Source organism: Euprymna scolopes, chromosome 14 (genome assembly GCF_053919585.1).
Source record: "Euprymna scolopes isolate OS-2025 chromosome 14, ASM5391958v1, whole genome shotgun sequence".
Taxonomy (NCBI): Eukaryota; Metazoa; Mollusca; class Cephalopoda; order Sepiida; family Sepiolidae; genus Euprymna; species Euprymna scolopes.
Genome location: NC_136495.1, coordinates 76,681,105 through 76,695,921, shown reverse-complemented (window position 1 = coordinate 76,695,921; position 14,817 = coordinate 76,681,105). Strand labels below are relative to the sequence as shown.

Sequence of the window (14,817 nt, the reverse complement as noted above, 5' to 3'; positions counted from 1 at the left end):
TTCAACTGTACTATTTACAAAATCTATTTAACATTTAATTATTTAATATATTTTCATTTAATTTTATATTCGATTTATTTCACTTTACGTATATTATCAAAACAATTCATTGGCGAGGAAAACTTTATGTTTTGGGATTGTATTGAAAATGTAATGGAAATTTCAATTTCGTTCCGTTTTAATCTTTTATATTTTACTTGCCAATATAATTGAAAGAATACAATTCAACTATCGTAATTTTATATAAATAAACAAAAACAATTATTTTAAAATAAAACTTTATTAAAAAAGAAATAATTTTATTTTTAAATGAAAAAAATCAATTTAGTAAAATAATTGTATTAAACACCCCCAGCCTTGTCAGCAAACCTGTAAACCTATAAAAGTTAACATTTCGAATGTAAACAGTGATTTTTCGATTTTGTTAGCGCTTGCCGCAATTAAAGACAATTAAAACGGAACTAACTTTATTTCCATTCTATTTTTTAAACAACCCCCAAAACATAACGCTCTCTTCCAGTTATAGCCAATGTTTTTTTAATTAAATAAAACAGGTCAAAATAAACAGATAAGCGCATTTTCTTTTACATTTTTCTTACAACCATTGTCATTTAACCAACTGCAGGATATCGTTACTTTTGTGGGGTTGTTTTGAAAATGGCACGGAGATTATAATTTCGTTCCAATTTAATCTTTCTGGTCGAGCCTATTTCGAAAGCCTGTCTTATCATAGATTTGAACTACAAATAATTTATTACATTTTGATTATTACTATCTTAAGACTTAAAGCTTATATTTATTTCATTTTTCTATTTATATATTGAATTAGTTATTTCCAGTCTTATTTAAACTTAGCGCTTTCTTTAAACCGGATGAACCTTTTATAAAAATATGAGTTTAACGTAAAGAACACGAACAAGGTTTTATTCAACTGAATTTCTTCCAGTTTACTAACAAAATATATAAATTTAAAAGAGATATAATTAATAAAATAAAAAGGTTATGTAATTTAAAAGAAATACACGTACTCACAAAAGCAGAACTTTTTTTACACATTTTTTTCTTTAAAACCGTTTTAATCTTTTATAATTTATAATTTCGAGACTAACAATTACCTAGATCTTATAATAATGAGACTAACAATTACCTAGATCTTAGTAATTATTTGTTTTAATAGAACTGTTTTAATTGTACTGTTTACTTAGTTAACCTAAGTTGGTATTACATTTATTTTACATTTACTTTTTTTTTTTAATTATTACTTTTAGATTGTGACGTTTACACCCGGAAGTAATGAGTCACACGTAGGTCGCTTTTATTCATTCCTTTTGGTCAAGATCAAAGTGTAGTATCTGTTCTTCAGATGCTGCACTTCATTTTCTTGTTCTCTTTCGGTGGAGGAGAAATCCTTCACGACTGAGACAATTTTTATTTTTGTACCTTTTCTCCACGTTAAAAAACGACCCTGGTGTCTAACTCTGTCCCGTGGGGAAGCATAGTAAATAGGTACAATATAATTGTTTATAATTGTACTATTCAGAAATATTATTTATAGTTCGTCCATTTCAGTTAGTATATATTTCCTTTACGCTTAATTAATTTACAATCATTAATATCGTTAAACAATTCCGTTTAAAACCGAAATTATGCCACCCAAACGAAGTAGAAACGAAAGTGAGGAAGAAAGAATGGAAAGATTGGAAGCTAATAGACTAAGAGTTGCTGCAATTCGCTCCAATGAAAACAATTCAGATAGAGAAAGACGTCTAGAACTTAACAGGATACGTCAAAGAGAAAGGAGAGCAAGACTGTCAGATTTGGAAAGAGAAACCCAACGTGAAGCTGACAGAACTAGACATGCTGTAAGGCGGTTAAATTCATCACAAGATGAAATTCAAGAAAGGCAAAGATATGCACTGGAAAGAGAAGCAATATTACGATCGAATGAATTATATGAGGTAAGTAGACGTACACAAGGTCAGTTGAGAGTGGCTCAACGACATCAGAATGAATCGGAAACCCAACGAAGCTTTCGCCTATACCAAGGGCAACAACGAGAGGCTGCATGGAGAGAGAGTATGACTTTGCCCCAGCAATTGACAGAAAACGAGGCAGCTAGACAACGAATGACTGCTTTGAGACACCATGAAATAGAACACTGCAATAGAAAAGGATTGCTCTACAACAAAAATGACTCTCTCACTACAGCTGATATAGGAAAAATGGACAAAGTATGTCAACATTGCTCAGCTGTAAAATTTAAAGGAGAAACCCCTGGTTGTTGTTGTTCTTCTGGCAAAGTTGTGCTTGATAGCTTTCCACCACTGCCTCAGTTGCTTCAAGATTTGCTCTCCGGCAATGGTCCCATCTCTAAAGATTTTCTGCAAAATCTACGCTGTTATAACAATTGTTTTGCAATGACATCATTTGGTCACAAAATTGCGGCAGTACATGGGTGGAATCCTTCTTTTAGAATTCGAGGCCAGGTTTGCCACCAGATTGGGAGTCTTTTACCACCTGAAGATGAAACAGCAAAGTTTATTCAAGTCTACTTCTTGGATAGTCTGGAAGAGGAACTACATAATCGGGGACGTGACAGTAGACTCAATAGAGACATTCTCCAAAGTCTGACTGAATTTTTACATGAGAACAACAGCTTTATTTGTCAGCTGAAAACAACAAAGGAGAGGATTGAAGAAGAACACTTGGTAGAACATAAAGTTGTCATAAGGGAAGACCGAAGGCCACAAGAAGAGCATCCACGGCGATTCAATGCTCCAACAACAACGTATGAGATTGGAATATTAATGGAGAATGAACCAACAGCTAACCGGGATATTGTCTTGCGTTTTAGAAATGATACATTAAAATGGATCTCCGAACTACATCCCCTCTATGATACTTTAATGTACCCGTTAATGTACCCCTATGGTTCTCCATCTTACAACATCTACATGAAGGCATCCAATGGGCGAAAAGTTACCCAACAGCAATTTTATTCGTACCATTTAATGACTCGGCCTGGAAACTATTTTCTCTGGTACCGAAGGCTATTTCAACAATGGCTGGTGGATGTGTACTGCAAGATTGAAACAGAACGTTTACAGTTCCTGAGGCGTGAGCAACAGACCCTGAGAGCTGACAATTATAGCAACTTGAGAGATTCAATTCTTAGGGAGGATGGGAATCCAGAACAGTTTGGTCAACGAGTTGTACTTCCGGCAACTTATACAGGAGGCCCTCGATACATGCTTGAGCGTCAAAGTGATGCCATGGCATATGTTCGGCGAATGGGCCGAGCCGACCTCTTCATCACGTTCACAACAAATCCAAAGTGGACAGAAATTACAGAAAATTGTCTTCAAGGGCAAGACCCTCAGGATCGTCCAGATATTGTTGCCAGGGTTTTCAGGCAGAAGCTAAAAAAGTTACTTGAATTTATTAAAAAGGGAGGATTTGGCAGGCTGAGGGCTTTCCTGTACAGTATTGAATATCAAAAAAGAGGACTGCCGCATGCACACCTCCTCACCTGGCAGGCCCCAGAGGACAAACTTCTACCAGAAAAAATGGATCTCTGCATATCTGCAGAGATCCCTGACAAAGAGGAAGATCCTGATCTTCATGCTAAAGTGATGGCACATATGGTGCATGGACCTTGTGGACCATTTAATCCAAATTGTCCATGTATGATTGACAACAAATGTTCCAAAAAATACCCAAAAGAATTTCTTCAGTGTATCGAGCAAGGCCAAGACTCTTACCCCAAGTACAGGCGAAGAAAACCAGAAGATGGAGGCCAGACTGGTACAATAAGGATGAAGAGAAATGGTCGGTATGTTAATCAAGAAATAACAAACCAGTGGATTGTTCCGTACAACAAGGTCCTCCTTCAGCAGTTCAACGCTCACATTAACGTAGAAATTTGCAGCTCGATCCAAAGCATCAAATATGTCCTCAAATACGTGAATAAAGGATGTGATCAAGCAGTGTTTGAACTACAAAGAACTGATGGAGCAGCTAACCAACAAGGCCAAGTACAAAGTCACATTGTGGATGAGATCCAGCAGTTCCAGAATGCAAGGTATGTCGGCAGTTCAGAGGCGGCCTGGAGGATATTGGAACATCCCATCTATGAACATTTCCCCCCAATTGTACAACTTTCTGTTCATCTTGAAAATGAGCAGCGTGTCATGTTCTCAGCTGATACTGCTCTGGAACGAGCCCAAGGTCCACCGCCTGCCACAACTTTGACAGCATTTTTTCAACTCTGCCATGAGGATGACTTTGCAAGGGGTCTCAAATACGCAGAAGTCCCTGAGTTTTACACTTGGAACAAATCGACAAAGAAATGGATGAGAAGAATGCGTGGGGTACAAGTTGAAGGTACTGAAAATGATGATGTATGGAAGGCACCATGCATTGGGAGAATCTACACGATTAGTCCAAAAGCAGGGGAGTGTTATTTCTTACGCCTGTTGCTCAATGAGGTTGCTGGTCCAACTTCATTTCAAAATTTGCGAGCATACAATGGTCAGGTGTTTGAAACATACAGAGCAGCGTGCCTTGCTCGAGGCCTTCTAGAAAATGACCATCACTTGCATCAAGCAGTAGGAGAGGCAAGTGCCACTCAATCACCTTCAAATTTGCGAAGCCTATTTGTGATAATTTTAACAGCCTGTGAGCCAAGAAATCCTCTTGAGATCTGGATGGCTTTTCGTGATGTAATATCTGAAGACATTCTTCACAGATACAGGCAAGAAGTTAACAATCCAGAAGCAGATTTTAATGAGGACATCTACAATAAAACTCTTTGTCTAATTGAAGAAAAAGTTCTCCTTATGTGCGGTCAACCATTGGCAAGCTATGGATTACCTGCACCAACGCAAGGGAGAGATGAAAGACTCGCGAGAGAGTATCAACGTGAAGTTACTTATAATCTTGAAGAACTTTCCCTACAAGCAGAAAATATGCAAGAAAAACTGACCGATTCTCAAAGAGAAGTTTACAATTCATTCATGGCAATGTTGGAAGCACAAGGTGAAATGAACAAAAACATGATGTTTCTTGATGCTCCAGGTGGTACGGGCAAGACTTTTGTAATCAATTTGATTCTTGCAAAGATTAGATCCATGAGAAAGATTGTGCTTGCAACAGCATTCAGTGGCATTGCTGCTACTCTACTACAAGGTGGCCGCACTCTTCACAGCACTTTTAAAGTACCCTTGGATACTCATCGAATTGATCAGCCAGTTTGCAAAATTACTGGTAACTCAGCCTTGGCAAATGTAATTAGAGACACCTCTGCAATCATTGTAGACGAAGCCCCAATGACGCACAAGAGTGCTTATGAAGCAATTGACCGAACACTGCAAGACATCACAGGAAACAAGAATCCCATGGGTGGCATTCCAACCTTATTTTGCGGTGATTTCCGTCAAATCCTCCCAGTGGTTAAAAATGGCACAAGGGCTAACATTGTCAATGCAAGTTTGAAACAATCCTATCTCTGGAGGCACGTTATAGTGAAGAGACTGACTACTAATATGAGAGCCTATATCTCTGATAACACAGCTGCAGCAGACTTCTCAAAATTGCTTCTCCAAATCGGTAATGGTCAGTTTCCTATCACTTCTTCACCTGACACAATTAAGATTCCAACTGCGCTTGGTAAATGTGTCGGTAATCAGAAGCAACTGAAAGACAAAGTGTACCCAGACCTGCAAAACAATGGAAAATCACCGGATTGGCTTGCTGAGAGGGCTATTATTTCGCCATTAAACAGCAATGTGAATCATTTGAACAATTCAATAATGGATGAATTTCCAGGAGACACAAAGCAATACAAGTCAGTTGATTCGGCTACTAATGAATATGAAGCTGTTCACTACCCTGTGGAGTTTTTAAACTCTTTGGAGATATCTGGAATGCCTCCACACATTTTAAATCTCAAAATTGGATCGCCAATCATGATTCTTCGATCCTTGGAACCGCCAAAAACAACAAACGGAACCAGATGTGTTATCACCAGATTGCACACCAATGTACTTGAGGCCACCATTTCCTGTGGTCCCTACAAAGGCGAAACCGTTCTACTGCCAAGGATCCCCTTAGTTCCATCGGACTCAGAACTTCCATTTAAATTCCGGAGACTCCAATTTCCTGTGAAGGTGTGTTTTGCAATGAGCATAAACAAAAGTCAAGGTCAGACATTTAACACCATTGGCGTAGACTTGACATCAGACTGCTTCAGTCACGGTATGTTCTACGTCTCCATCAGCCGGACAGGAAGTTCAGAAAAACTCTACATTCTGGCTCCAAATCAAAGCAGCAGAAATGTAGTTTACCCTGAGGCTCTTCAGTGAAAAGTTCGAGAAATGGATATGAGGAAAAACTGACATGATCTGATTGTGGTAAGTTTTTAGTATTGAATGTGCAAGATAAAATTTAAGCAAGAGTTGAAAATTACTTCAATGAAAAATTTACTATGTAACATCAAGTAACCTTCCTTTTTGATGAAAATGTTTTGTGAAGTTCCTGATTGAATTTCAGTCACTACAAGAGGTAGTTAAAATGTTAATCACCTTATGCAATCGTTGCTCTTACAACATCAACTTACTGGAAAGGTGCCCACAGATTTTGGTACCCGAGTGCGCAACAAAGCTCCGTGCGAAGCACGGGTATCTTTGCTAGTGAATAATAAATTAACTTTCTATCTTCATTAAAAATTATGGCCCAAGGATGGTTGAAGATTTGTTATAATATACATAAAAAATAATTTTTTTTTTTAAAGACTCAAGTCCAAATTTCCTTATTTGGGAATTTGGCAAAAATAAGTTTTGACTACAACTCAGTCACAAATTATCACACAAGAGTAGTCAAGTGCATGTAAGTGTTCTCAATTCTCCAGATTATGTAAAAAAAAAAAAAAAGTGAAGCATGCATGGTCCCCCGTGAGTGTACAATAAATGAGGCATAAAAAATGACCAAATTTAGCACCCCCCCCCCATTTAGCCCCAAAAGGCCCTAGGGGACATCAATTCCTGGTGAAAATGAACAAACGGTGCAGTTTTAAGCCTTAACATATGTAAATTTGAGTTCTGCACCATGCAAAAAAAGAAATTACTAAATACATCATTTGTCCCACCCACCCACTCACACATTTAGCCCCCAAAGTCCCCAAAACCTTAGATATTTGAATTTGAGTTCAGTACCATGCAAAACTGCTAAATAGACAGACAGAAAATTTATGACAAATATGGTAAAATAGTTCCAAAAATGGAGTGTTTTTATTGGCCCTAAAAGAGCCCCTGGGGTACATCCAAGAGTTATTGCGAAGTATAGACAAACAAAATTTAATAGAAATCAGTCACAACTTTTCAGAAAGTTTTATAAAAATCCAAGGCATCAATTTTTTTAATAAAAAAGTTTCAATTTTAGCCATTTTAACTCGAAAGGCACCCCTAGGGGGGCAACTGGATTTTTCCCGGGAAATCCGTTCTGTTACTTTTTTTTTTACTTATGTTTAATGTTTATGCAAAATTGTTTAAAATTCTAAGGCGTAATTATTAAGAAAAGTGCAAACAGACAAATGGACAAGGGTGAATTTACAGGTCCACCCTCCTTTTGTCTGGGGATAAAAAAAAAGAAATTTTTTTTTTTCTTTTTTTTCAAAAACTTAATTTTGAATGTTCAGGATATAAGTTCCTTATTTAGCCAGATTCAGCATCACTATTTTGACCCTAAGATATTTCTAAAATTGTTTCAACTGCAGTAATGTTAAAATGATGCAATAGTTGAATAAGAAATCCAGGATGATGCAACAGTTGCATGTTGAACATAAGATGTTAATTGCATTAACAACTTTGATCAATTAGAATCTTCTCAAACATGAGTCACATTGAAAAGTTGAGGAGTCAAACGTTATTCAAAGGATAAGCATGAGGGAGCATTCTAAAAGTAATGCTTCCTTCTTTTTTATTCCGCCCAAATAGATCAGAGGGAATTGCATTGTTATGATGACTGAACTTATACATTCATAAACTGAAAGTTTAATTTCTGTTACAGATATTGATGGTGTGAGGCTCTAAGAGAACAACCCCTGTCATGGAAGTGTGTCAGAAGCAGAGATACATCATTGGATTCCTGGCAAAAGTGCTTGGTGAATGCTAATTCATATCTCAACTGTTTTAGTCTTTGGCTGACAAACTTCTGAAAATGTGACAGTGGCTCATTCACACAATTCTGAGGCAGCACATTCAGGACTACAGAACACAATGCGAAAAGAGATCACCAGTACATCTTTGAATAAATACCAGTGTGATTATGCAGAGGGTTTCATGTGAATGTATATCATCCCAGGTTTGGTCTGTTCAACCGCAGCACAGGGTGGTATTTAAGGATTGCGGTGGGGCAAAAACCATGAAATAATCTGTAGGCAATAAAAACAATTGGCGAGTGGACAGCAAATCTAATCCAAGCAGATCATATACTTCAGAAGGAATAGAGTCGTGGCAGGGAATATGTAGTATATATCTGATGGCACTACACTCAGGAGAATCAGAGAACACCTTGCTAACTCTGACGAACACTAGGGACCATATTCCAAGTGGCAAAGAATTGTTGAAGATGCAGAACATCAATTTATCTGCATAGCAAAACTTTGTATATTCCAGAACATACCATTAATCTTTCAATGAAGTCAATTCACATAAAAAGGAACTCCAACATGAATTCAAACTTGAGTCAACTAAAACACTTAAAACTTGTTTTCTGCTTTGTTTAATGATAAGGGTTGGATCTCTGCTTGAACAGAACACCATGTCCAGCTTGAGTGAGAATGATGTAAAAGTTGAAAGATTGGTATTGATGGCTCAGGAATCAAATCGAAAATCAACTTGCTGAGGATTATAATGGTAATAATGAAAGGGGGAGAGAGTGTGAGGCAAGTTATATTGGAATGTTTTGGTACACCATAACGATTCATGTGAATGATATTTTTGTTTTAAAATTACTTGTAATGGTTATCACCCTGATATGGTTGAGCTGGTTTCCTCCCAAGTACATCATCATTTGACAAGAAACACCTGAAGGTCAGAGGTTACATTGACCGAAACATGAAAATAAGATAAGAACAGCAGTCCAAAGAAGCGAAACAATACGAATGTTCCATCACATTGCCGGCAGAATGATTGTATCCTGACCGCTGTTCTCCATCAACCTGATGTCTGCTGTCATTGCAGCAACATCTTCAATGGTTCGATCACCCAGAGGGTGAATTAATTTGGGATGTAATCCTCCCTAGTTTCTTATCTGGATAGCATGCATATCAGTAGGAAGCTGAGGATGTAGCCAAAAACCATCATGGAAGTTTTGGCTGAATTTTCAGATCCACAAGTGGTTAGTCTTCGATGATGGAATCATGGTCAGCTCATGCAATCTTGCTCAAGACACTGTGCATGGGTTGTCATAGTTAGAGATTTGGTCTAGGTCAAGAAAGAACCTGATTCAGCCTAACCAGTGTGAATACTGTGGCACTAGCAACAGCATGCTGTTTGGTCAAACATTCTCCCTAATTCCACAATGTACTTTAGACCCATGTGTTTGACATGCAAGAAGAAAAACAAAGTTTACAGGAATTACATATTTGTCAGATTTTTCACATTGTCAAGAACACCCCCATTGCAAAACTTTCACAATAAGCACTCATCTACCTAAAACCACTATCAACAATTTCCCCTACTATCTATGCCTAAATCAAAACAAATTTCATGAACAAAGCTTCTTTCATAGAACTGCCCACCTGTGGAATTGTACCGGTGAGCTGCTTTTCAACTGACTACAACAGCCATTTTCAAGTCCAATGTAAACACGTTCTTGTTGAGCTGCTCCCATTAAATTCTATCCAATTTCTACCACTACACTGTGGCCTCACTGACCACCTTACATTCATTAATCCTTATCCTCAAATGGCCTTCAGACCTTGACAAGTGGTAACTATTGTAAAAAAAAGAAAAAAAAAGTCAATCCACGAGTTGATTGAAAATTGGGAGAGAATCAAAGCAAATGAGATTACTTACTCTGACCCTGAAGTGAAAAATGTTTACCTTGTTCCGGACTCCAAGGAAATGATTGGCCATCTTGTTTGTACATGCATGTTGTAATAGCACTAACACTACCAATCACTCAAACAACATATTTTATAGGCTTGAGTTTAGTAGTAGTTATACTTGAATTTTTTTTTTGTCTATAACTAAATTTTACTCGACTATAAATTCTAAAAATCAATTCTACTATATTCTGTAAGTTAATCGTCTCCTAAACATGAAGTCTATCCTACTCCCCAAGTTGCTACTAACATTACACACGCTTAATATAAAGTCATTCTGTAATGCGTTATCCTCTTCCTAAGTCAACATATAAATAAATAAATTAAAAAAATTTTTTCTAAATTTAAAGGAAAAATATAAAACCATATCTTAACTCTTTCAAACTAACCTGTTGCAAATATAGTTGCTTCCACTGCATGAACTTTTACTCACCCCCTCCTCCAGTAACAATGTAATAGCAATGCCCCTTAATCACTTTGAGGAGTGTAATTTCTCAGTAGATATAACATTTACATACTAACCCAGTAACATTAACTACCCACGCAGAGTCGCAGAAATACCTGGACTAGGACCCAGGCACGGGGTAAACCCTCTTGATGCTGATGGACTCGTAGATCTTCCCAGGTCATCCGTCTTGGAGAAGGAAAACTCTGAAGCTAAACCTAAGGGGAGGGAGGCCCCTCCATTCTTGGATGACATCCTTCCTAGGGCTGATGACTCAAACAAATTACCGGTCTGCAAACCTAAACTGCTTAAGGAGTAGATAGGCACTGTCTATCATCCGGCTTCCATACTCCTTTGCCTATTAGTCAGGCGTAGAGGTCTTAAGGGATTCGACAGAAACACTCAGTGGTTGATCTTGTTTCCTGACTAGGGCAATGAACGCCGATTTCCCCCTCTCCCGACACATCCCCCCCTCTAAACTGGACAGTTGGGAGTGCTTGAACATCATAATGCCAGTACAAGTAGATTGAGTTGACCATCGTCTGATGGGTTGAGGGTACCGGATTGACAGTTCCCAACTGGTAGTACAGAGGCCCTAACTCTTTGGTAGCGCTTAGAGCGGCTGCTCCATCAACAGTTGAATAATATCGGGATGTTTGTAGTGCCATGTCGCGCATCGAAAGAGACCCTGCACTCATCCCCAGTGGACTTTCCTGAGGCCACAATCCTAGTAGATGGAAGGTCAGCTGATGGTCTACTTGTGTTGCATGCCTGGTGTTCTGTATAACCAATTGTTCAGCACCCCTTACCTAACTAAAACTTAAAAAAAAAAAAAAAAAAAAAAATTACAGTACAATCTAAAATTATGCTTAAACCAAGACAAAACTCAAAGAAAATCAAATTGCCTCCTCCCGTGAGGGATATCTTAGCACTAAGTGAGACTAACCGACACTCCTCCATTTCCTCTAACTACTTTAACATGCCCGGATATCTCCCACTCTGCCGCAAGGACTGACAGACATATGCACGGGCTTGGAGTCTATATTCGAAACACCCTCCCCCTGACTAGAGAAAGAAAAGTAGAATCGGACGATCAAGCCTTTATGTGCTTTAGACTTAACATGCAACATAATATTAGTTACTTTTATTTTCTCTACCGCTCTCCCTTGACCCAGGACTGTACCCTAATAAACAGTCTCTAACAGCATAGATACAGCACTTTCCCTCGACACTAGCGCACAAGTTCATGTATTTGGTGACTTCAATGTCCACCACAGTAACTGGCTTGGATTCTCTAATTACACAGACGCAGCTGGTACCACAACACACAGCTTCTCTATATTTCATTCCCTATCACAAACGGTTACGTTTCCAACCCGTTTCCCTGACCAGCAAGAGCAACACGCATCACTTTTAGATCTGTTTCTGACCACAGTTCCTGATGATTGTGTTACGAACACCCACAGTAGTGATAATAATTAAAATCACCCTAAACTCTAGAGCCAAAATGGAAGAGCCATTGCTCAAAACAACAAGATATTATAAAAAGGCCGACTGGGAAGCCATCAGGGATCTCATCAGAGACGCCTCATGGCGAAATATCTTTTCACTTCCTGCTGAACAGTGCGCAAATGAGACCACTGAATGGTTCAAAGCAGCAATTGAAGCACATGTTCTCATGCGGAAATTTTATAGCAAGCCCCACTCTCCCTAATGGTTTACTTCCACATGTGCAGCTGCTATCATGCAAAGGCAGCATGCGTACCACAGATTTAACCAACATAAATCCAGTTAAAACAGACAGAAGTATATAGAAGCCAGAAGTAACTGTAAGAAAGAAATAGCGACAGCTAAGAGAGAATTTACTGAAACCACCCAAAAACGCATCGAAGCTCAGAAATTAGGAACCCGTGACTTCTGGAAAATCTACAACAGTGTAGTAAATAATGGGCAATCAACAATTCCCCCACTATCCAACAATCATGAGGTTGTTTGCTCCGCAACCGAGAAAGCTAACATGCTTGCCAGTCGGTTTGCCTCCAACTCCACACTAGACTGCTAACCACCTTCTCCCAGACTTTCCTTTGCGGACAGATGCCACAATTGACGATCTGAAAATCACCCCTTCTCAAGTGCATGCCATTATAAAAAATCTTGAAACTGCAAAAGCATGTGGACCTGATCTCATCCTGGCTATACTATTAAAAAAGTGCTCCGCCGAAGTAGCTCCAATCCTCTTCAAACTTTACAACAAATGCCTTAATGAATCTTGCTTTCCTGCTTGCTGGAAAACTGCTTCTGTGGTACAAGTTTTCAAGAACTCTGGCAGAAGAACTGACTCAGCAAATTACTGCTCCATTGGCCTCCTCCCACTTTTTGCTAAAATATTTGAGTCCATAATTAACCAAGCTCTAGTCCATCACCTTACAGAAGCTAAACTTCTTACCGACCAATAATATGGATTTAGGCAAGCCTATTCCACAGCAGACATTCTAACTGTAATCTCTGAGCATATATACCATTCATTTGACAAAGTGGGGGAGAGTAGAGCAGTAGCTCTAGATATATCTAAGGCTTTTGTAAGAGTATGGCACATAGGTCTTCTCAGGAAAATCAGATCATACGGTGTCACTGGAAGAATACTTAACATAATTAAATCCTTCTTAGATAAGAGAAAAATCCAGGTTTTCCTCGATGGCCGTGCATCTAAACAATATGATATAAATGTGGGAGTGCCTCAGGGGTCTATCGTTGGACCTCTATTATTCCTAATATTCATAAATGACCTCCCTAACAAAATTGCCTGTGAGATGGGTACATATGCTGATGACACCATGCTCTATAACAGACACGACAGGAAAACAAATGAACACATATCTAAAGAAATGGCAGAAACACTAGAGAATACCCTCCAATCTGTAGTAGAATGGGGACAAAAATGGATGGCCACATTCAATGCTGCCAAGACTAAACTTGTTTCTTTCATTAACTACAAGAAACCTTCTCTACCACCAATAGCAATGGCCAAAGACTATCTGAAAGCACATCTTTTAAACTCCTCGGCCTAACGTTCACAGGAAACATGAGTTGGAACAATTACATTGAGAGCATTGTCAGGACCGCTGTGAAAAAGGTAGGTACTCTCTACCATGCTAGAAAGCTACTGACCCCTGAAAGTATCCTGTACCTCTATAAGGCCACCATTCACCCATGTATGGAGTATTGTTGTCATATTTGGGCCGGTGCATCTGCTACTAGTCTCTCACTCCTAGACAAGGTTCAAAAGAGAGTCGCCAACCTAATAGGTCCTGAACTATCATCCAAGCTTCAGCCTCTCTCCCATTGACGCAATGTAGCATCCCTCTGCCTGTTCTACAAGTACTTTAACGGGGTATGTTCCAACAAGCTGCAAGCACTTGTACCCCCTGACAAACCCGAAAAGCAGCAAAATCCCACCCCTTCACAGTAGAGATCCCTAGATGTAAGAGAGCCTTCTACTGCAGTAGTTTCTTCCCCAGAACCGCTAGACTTTGGAACTCCCTGCCAGGTTCCTGCTTCCCCAACTGTACTGACATGCAGAAGTTCAAGTGTAACGTGAACCGACATCTAGCTGCCCAACTCCCCACCTAGTACCCCTGCAGCTTGTATCCCTAATAGTAGCCCCCTACATTAAAGTGGCAATGTGCCTTGTTTGGGATCAAAATGTAATAAAAAAAAAAAATAAATAAAAATAATACTAATTCCCATTTCCATAGTAAGGGTAGGCTATTTTTTTTTAATAATCGGCCACGATCATTGCAAGATTTCTCTCACTTAAAATGTCCTTGTTAATTTTATTTATTGTGGACAATTATCCTCTTTTTTTTTTTTATTAGTTGTTTCATGATGTTTCGGCCAACTATTCCTCTGGTCTTCATCACGTGGTCGCGACGGATAGGAAAAAAAAAAAATGATAATTGACCACAATAAATAAAATCAACAAATAATACTCATCTCAATGAATTCCAATAAATAATATATAAAATGCCCTTTTTTCAAACATTTGTGTTGGAGGAGGAGGAGGAGGAGGAGGAGGAGGAGGAGGAGGAGGAGGGAAATAAATACCGTATTCATTTCAAGTGCAAATCGTTAGTCGTTCAGACCAGAAAAGACTTTTTTTAATGCAATAAGCCTTTTTATTAATTCGTACCAGCTCACAGCCTGATATAGGTTGGTGTCGACTGTAATGTAGGTTACTAATGACAACGCTTCTTGGGAAGAAGAAAAA

General features: G+C 38.6%; 1 protein-coding gene across 1 annotated transcript in view; it reads right to left on the bottom strand.

Moving 5' to 3' along the window:
- Window positions 1-14,817, bottom strand: part of LOC145293105 (dnaJ homolog subfamily C member 3-like) — a 70,317-nt gene that overhangs the window by 48,180 nt on the left and 7,320 nt on the right. The gene's annotated exons all lie outside the window — the stretch shown is intronic.